Consider the following 8,421-nt stretch of genomic DNA (forward strand, 5'->3'; position numbering starts at 1 on the left):
CCTGCTCCCTAGCCATCAGCACACAGCCCCTCTCCCTCCCTGAGTCCAAAGTCCCCGGCAGCTCCATCTGTCCATGTCATCATCTCTGCCTCCATCTCTGGCGTCACAATAGGAAGCATACTTTTGTTGAAATTTTTTAGATAGACTTTTACTTTTACAATACTATTTGCATCTTTAAACTCCATTAAAAATCCACTTTCTGAAGTTGCAGGTTTTATTTAAGTAATATGACATTAGAGCACTATCTGTATGATGGAAACTTCCTTAATAGCACAACTTATAGTCATGCTATTTAATAAAAATATCTATATAGCCCTCTTTTAGAACAAAATAAAAACAGACTATACAGTCATGGACACATACTAGTAGCAGATTTGACATTTTGCCAAATAACAATCTTAAAGCAACTTATATTCTAAGGTCTGGTGAAATGAAAAATGATGAACTTTTGAAGGTATCAGTAATGCATAAAGAGCATTTAAGTCATAAAGGAAGTGCTTCAGACTTAACAAAATCTTCTATTTTGATTGACTTTCTGCTCAAGGATCACTGGTGGCACATAAGTAAGTACTTGATTACCAATCGAAAAGTAGGCATTTCAAAACTACCTGTTACTCTGCTAGAAAACAATGTGGCATTCTGCTTCTATAAAGATTACATCCTTGAAAACCCTATGGCACAGTTCTATTGTGTTCTACAGGGTCAACATGAGTCAGAAATGATCCAAGGGCCAGGAGTTTATAGCAAGTTTGGAATCATGATGATAATTTGATGGTGGTGTTAGTTACGTGGATATATAAATGTCTGTTATAAATAAATATATTTCAGCTAAAATGTAGAAATAAGGGGAACAAAATCCTACATGTGAACAAATAAATAAAATGTAACAAGGAGAAAATATATACTTGACAACACTAAGGAGTAATTGTTTTTGTTGTTAAGTGCCGTCGAGTCAATTCCGACTCATAGCGACCCTGTGCAAGGTTTCCGAGGCTGTAAATCTTTATGGGAGCAGAAAGTCTCATCTTTCTCCGCGGAGCAGCTGGTAGTTTCGAACTACTGAGATTGCAGTTCGCACCCTGATTCGTAACTACTACACTACCAGAGCTCCTTTAGGTAATGTCTATACATACTGATTCTGAATTTTTTTGTATTTTTCCCAAAAAAAATATTTACTGAGAAAGAGTTTCAAGGAAAATGGAGATGCTAATATCTCCCTTTATACTCTAATTGCAAAATAAATATTTAAACAGTTGGAAAAGACTACCTACTTGTGCTATATTTCTTATCACACAACTTTACCAGAGTATGTTGAATTGTTAAAACAAACAAACAAAAAAGGTAAATTAAACATACTTTTGAAAAAAGTTTCATCACTTACTGAAACACTTAGAAAAGACTTCTTGTATTATGTCACTAGCAATGCAACTAATCAGATTGGGTGAATTGTAAGAAAATATAAATTAAGCACACTCATGAAATTTTTATCATCACTTACAAGGTTATATTATATTTCATCCCTATTAATTTGTTGTTGTTGTTAAGTGCCGTTGAGTCGGTTCCGATCCAGAGCGACCCTGTATAGGGTTTCCGAGGGGCAACTGGTGAGCTTGCACCACCTATCTTGCAGTTCAAATGGTTTTGCAGTCTGGCACATTAACCCACAGCGCCACACCAGGACTCCATAGTAATTAGAATGATGTAAATAACAAGATTTAAAGGCTTTAGCAGGAAGGTCAAAGATGACTGCTATTCTTTTATGGTTTTATGCACTAATGCTGAGTGAGGTAAGACTATCTGATGGCCCATAAGGAATGATTTACTCCAATTCTCCTCCTTCAAACTAGATCCTACCCCTACTACTCAAAGAGAAAAGTGAATAACAGCTGCAGCTGAATACATTCCAATTTAGGCAGTTGATCTTTCTGTAAGGTTATATAACATAAAGATTATTGCCAATTATACATTAAGGACCCAATAGTGGGTAAAACTGCAGGCTCCTTAGCACAAAATAATGAGGTAGCACCTTACTAATAGTCATTGTATTCTTCACAATCACACACTGATACAAAAGAAAAAGAAGATCCATTTTTACTTAATAGTCTTAATAAAGCAAGAACATTTTTATTTTACTAAATCTTGACCCTCAAGTAAACAAGAGTTTTTTTTTAATGTTACATGTGTTGGAAAATGGAAAGCACACATAGAGAATTCATGCTAGATATCTAAGTATAATCATTGCCTCAAATTTATTTATAAAAGAGAAAAATTAGTAATCCACAAGTAATGTTTAATCAAATATGCGAAACAAATAGTCAAATTTTCCATATATTTTAGCCATAGTCTTTTCATTCAGTAACATCCTTTATTAGACAAATTACTGTCCCAGTTGGATGCAGTTAAATGTCCAAGCACTTAAAAATTGTCTTGACTCTTAGTTTGTTGACCTACTTGATAAAATTACGGCATTTTGAGTGTTAGTAGCCGTGATGTTGCTGTGGTTAAATACTATGCTGTCAAATGAAAAGTTGGTGACTTTAAGTCACCACCAGTCTGCAGGATAAAGTCTGCTTCCATAAACATTAGAGCTTGGAAATCCCGCTTGGCAGTTCTACTCTGTCCCACAGGATGTCTGTCAGTCAGAATTGCCTCAACAGTATTGAGTTTATATTGAAAGTTAGCCTGTAAATTCAACTTCTCTACAAAACCTGAGTTTTAGAAGGAAAATTGAATTTGGAGAAGGTTTTTTTGTTTTTTGTTTTTTTTTTTACTCCAGACAGTCTCATTTCAAAATAGCAGAAAAATCCCAATATCACCTGTGGTTAGCAAATGACCTCTAGGCCAAAATAGATCTCTGTATTCAGTTGTTGCATTTACATGTGTGTTTTTCCTCTTTTACCTAATTTTTAACTAAGGAATATCCTTTTTTTTTTTTTTTTTTTACTTTGTGTTCTTGCTATCACATAAACAGAGACACTATAAATGAATGTAATTATATTATACTACACTTAAGTGTGGAGTCCTGATTTGGCACTGTGGGTTAATGTATCAGACTGCAAAGTAATTTGAACTGCAAGGCCAGTAGTTCAAGCTCAACAGCAGCTCCTTGGAAATCCTATACAAGATCGCTATGGGTAGGAATCATCTCGACGGCACTTAACAACAACAACAATAACATACTTACCATGTATTACATTCCTATTCTGTACTCTATTTAACACTGAGCTAATTGCTAAGTGGTGCTCTATGTTAAACTCAGATCATGGCAACACTGGTGTTGTTAAGTGCCATTGAGTTAGTTTCAGTTCACAGGGATCCTGTGTAAGGTTCCCAAGGAATGATGGTGAATTTGAACATTTGACCTTGCGGTTAGCAATTCAGTGTTTATCCTACAGTACTCCACCAGGACTCCATGGCAACATTGTTGTTGTTAAGTACTGTTGAGTCGATTCTGACCCCATAGCGACCCTATATAGGGTTTCCAAGGAGCAGCTGGTGAGCTTGAATCACCAAACTTGAAGTTCAAATGACTTTACAGTCCGATGCATTAGCCCACAGCACTACACCAGGGCTCAATTAACTCCTCCTAAATTGTCAGTCTTACATTTACTGCATGGTCTTTGATTATCATTCCTTAATTGTTCTTAAGAAAATTGTCATGATTTCTTTTTTGCTATTTTTATTGACAGAGGTTATCAATGGTGAGGTTTAACAGATTTAGAAAGGTAACAGAATAATAAGTACATATACGTTTCTAATAATCAATCTATATACTTTACTCATCACTTATGTAACAGCAACAAAAAATATTTTAAAATGAGTATGTGCTTATTTTACTGTTTTACCTATAAATTAAGAAATTAGGTAACACAGCATTTTGTAAAATACTCTTGTTTGGACATTTTAAAGGATGTATTGAGAAATGTCAATCTATTTATTTGCAAATGCTGCATTTAAATATTTTATTCCATTCGTTTCTCCTTGTAAATATTATAACAGTAATCTAACTCTCTATAAGAACTATCAGTGTTATTCCTTAATTCTTTTGAATTTTCCAAACTGTATTTTCTCTTGTTTCTCTACTTCCTTTTCAATGAGATTATTTGAGTCATTTTGTTCATTAGGAAATGATGGACGAGTAGGAGTTTGTGTTCTTATCCGTTATTGAATACACATAAGTTTCCCTGTTTTGGAAGTCACATTAGTGTAAAGATCAATACAGTGCTTAAATCTACTGCCCATCAGCATCATCAATTGAGATTATGAAGGAGCTACATATGTTGATGGGAAAAATACAAACCAAAATTAACTGAATCCATTTATAGCCCATTAAATAAAGGTGTCTCACTTATCACTAGATTAAGAACCTGATTAAGCCTAGTCCATGATGCAATACTGAAACAAATTAGTACTTTCAACTACTTTCACTCATACCCTGGTGCCAGTCACTTATAATAAAGAAAATCCAGCACTTGCTTGGTGTATTAAAAGACAAATCATTGCTCAGGGGACTCTGAGCTTTTGTTAAGAATGATGAAAAAAACTTAGAGAAGGGTATTGGGAATGGCTGAACATCACAATGAACATAAAATCATTAAATTTTGCTTGTGGAGAATGTTGAGATGACAAACACCATATATATGTATATTACTCACCACAGTAGATAAATAATTTTTAAAATTAAAGACAAATGTTACCTTTACAAGAATCAACAAAAATACTACTAGAAATCATTGGAAATTTTGGCAAAGTGGCAGGATACAAGATCAGTACACAATTATCAGTTGGGTGCCTATATACTAATAAAGAAAGCTCTGAAGAGGAAATAAGGACAATCATATACAATAGTCACCCAAAAGATGAAGTATTTAATAATAAATCTAAACAGAGTAACAAAAGACCTACATAAAGAAAACTACAAAAACACTACTACAAAAAAACAAAAAAGATTTACAAAAAATGGAAGAATGTATTATGCTCACGGATAGGAAGATACAACATTGTAAAAATATCAATACTACCCAAGGCAGTCTACAGGTATAATGTAATATCAATCCAGATTCCAACAACATTCTTTGAATAGATGGAAAAATGCTCACAAAGTTTATTTGGAGGAGAAAGAGACCTTGGATAAGCAAAGCACTGCTTAAGAAAAGAATAAAGTAGGTGACCACTTGCTTCCAGACTTCAAAACTTACTACAAGGCCACAGTGTTCAAAACAACCTGATATTGATACAATAAAAGATCAATGAAACAGAACTGAGAACCCAAAGTATATGCATCCACATGCAGTCAACTGACCTTTGACAAAGAGCCAAAATGCATTAAATGGGGTAGAGATAGTCTCTTCAACAACTGGTACTGGCAAAACTGGACATTGATTTACAAAAGAATAAAACAAGACCTATACCTCATACCATATACGAAAACTAGCTCCACATGGATTAAAGGTCTAAATGTAAATCCCATAATTATAAAGATTATCAATGAAAACATTGAGATAAACTTATGGACTCTAATATATGGCACACATAGACTATCAAACATGGCAAAAAAACACACAAACGTGAACAAATTAGATGACTGGGACTACTAGAAATTAGAAATTTATGCACATCAAAAGAAATCAATAAATGAGTAAAAAGGAAGCGCACAGACTGGGAAAAAATATTTTGCAATGACACATCAGACAAGGGACTAATGTCTAAAATTTATGTTGTTGTTGTTGTGTGCCGTGTTTCAGAAGCTGTAAATCTTTACGAGAGCAGAAAGCCTCATCTTTCTCCTGCGGATCCGCTGGTAGTTTCAAACTGCTGACCTAGCGGTTCGCAGCCCGATTCGTAACCACTACGCTACCAGAGCTCCTTAATGTCTAAAATTTATAGGAAAATACAAAACATCTACAAGAAAAGGCAAATAATCCAATTCAAAAATGGGCACAGGACATGAATAGACAATTCACCAAGGAAGACATTCTGGCAGCAAACAAACATATGAAGAAATGTTCATGATCATTAGCCACTGTTGTTGTTGTTAAGTGCCATCGAGTCGGTTCCGACCCATAGTGACCCTGAATAGGGTTTCTGAGGCTGTAAATCTTTACGGGAGCAGAAAGCCTCATCTTTCTCCCACCGAGCAGTTGGTAGTTTCGAACTGCTGACTTTGCGGTTCGCAGCCCAATTCGTAACCACTACGCTACCGCTACCAGAGATGCAAATCAAAACAACAATGAGACATCATCTCACACCTGCAGTAACAGTGAAATTCAAAAAAGCAGAGAACAACAAATGTTGGCAAGAGTGTGAAGAGACTGGGACCCTCCTACATTGCTGGAGGGACTGCAAATTGGTTCAAATTGGTCTGGAGAATGGTATGGTGCTTCCTTAGGAAGCTAGAAATAGAAAAACCTTATGATCCAGCAATTCTTTTACTTGGTATATATCCACAAGAAATGTGAGTAAGAACACGAGTAGATATATGCACACCAATGTTCATCACAGCACTATTAACAATAGCAAAAAACTGGAGACTACCCAAATGCCCATCAATGGAAGAATGGATAAACAAATACTGGCACATACACACAATGGAATATTATGCTATCTTAAAGATTAAAGATGAAGCTGCAAAACACCGAATAACATGGATGAGCCTCGAGGACATTTTGAGCCTGAGTGAAATTAGTCAGGCACAAAAGGACAGATACTGCATAATTCCTTTATTGTAAAATCTTAAGAAAACATTTCCATACTAAAAAATAATTCCCTTAAGTTTACCCGGACAGGAGGGAGGGGACAGTAACTCACAGGTCAGGAGACAGACTAGGGGACAGGAAGGGCAATAAATAAGAGAGTAGGGCAATACACAAGAAGGGGGACAATGGTAGAACAGTGGGGAAGATGGGGAAGACTCTGGAGGCATACATGGGCTAAATGGAATAGAAGTAGATGGTGACATTCCCACAGACTTGGAATAACAAGGCTCCATGATATAGTGATTGAAATATAGACTGAAGGGATAAAGGAGAGGAAATAATGTTAAGATGTTTGACTGTTCACAAAAGGACAGATATTACATAAGACCATTATGTAAACACTTAAGAAAAGATGTCCATAGTAAAATAAAAACAATTCTTTGTTGGTTACCAGGGGTGGAAATTAGAGGACAATAAGGCACATGTCAGGGATATTCACATTATAGCTTGGGTAATGGGGAGGGCAATAAACAAGGAAGGGAAGGGCAATACACAAGAAGGGGGAGAGGACAGAAGAAAGGAGGAATGGGGAATATTTAGGTAGATTTGGGCTAAATGGGACAGAGGTAAATAGTGATGTATGCTCAACCTTGGAACACCAGAGCCTGTGATAAAGGGATCGAGGCAAAATCTGAATGGGAAAAAGACGGGAAATAATGTTAAGGTGCTTGACTCTCTTATGAACACTGGTTTCCCTTGCCTACTATTGTAAAATAGACCTTTGAGTGGGATAGAAAGGAATATCAGGAAATATGATTCCAGAAATCTTGCAAGCCCCTCTTCAGCCTATAACTGATTGGAATAACTAAAAGGGGTTCTAGAACTTGCCCAGTGAAATGGACTTCTTGTGGAGCCTTCGTAGATTCTTTGTGGAATCTTGAGCCCCATTCAGAACCTTCTGAGGTGGGACATACCCATACCCACTTGAAAGAACATGCAGGCCAACCTGGAGTGGCTAGAGGAACAGAAGATACTTCTTGAAAGAAAGACCAGTAGGAAAAACAAAACAAAAAAGTAGACTATTCAGGTATTACAAGAACAAGCAAGCTATCCTGGTAACCATCAAGGCAAGTCATAAAATCCCTTCAGGACAAACCCCCTTCTAAGACTGAAGCTCAAAGGGAAGACATGAGCATGCTTGTAAGCTCACTGGTAACCATGCTGATATACCTGTAAGTGGAAGTGGGGAAAAGGCAGTAATGAAGACATGGGCTTAGTTCGGCCATGTTCCATAGACTTCTGTCAATCTTGAGATGAAAGAGAGAAGAGGAAGAGCTGATTGGTCTGAAGTCTGGGGAGACTTGGGAACTCCTGAGCTCATGGACACTGACCTAGCCATGGAGGGTTAGAGTTGAGAGTGAAGTGTCCAGCTGATATGAACTGAGGGAAGGCACACAAAAATGTCCAAACTTGCAGATAGTACCCATTTAACCTAGCTTGGATGGCTTGATAATCAGAACTCAACTAGAAGAAGTTAAAGAAATTTAATACAGGAAGGAAGTGTAAATTGTTACAATTTGATGAACTTGACTTTTGCTTATGGATGTAGTAGCTCAATATATCAACTGAGACGGAAGGAGTCTTCAACCCTGTGTAAAGAGGTGATCAAACCTATCCCCATTGTACACAGGGTTGATAGGAACAAGCAATTTAGACACTGGCTACT

This window comes from Chrysochloris asiatica, unplaced genomic scaffold (assembly GCF_000296735.1).
Source record: "Chrysochloris asiatica unplaced genomic scaffold, ChrAsi1.0 scaffold00069, whole genome shotgun sequence".
Lineage (NCBI taxonomy): Eukaryota > Metazoa > Chordata > Mammalia > Afrosoricida > Chrysochloridae > Chrysochloris > Chrysochloris asiatica.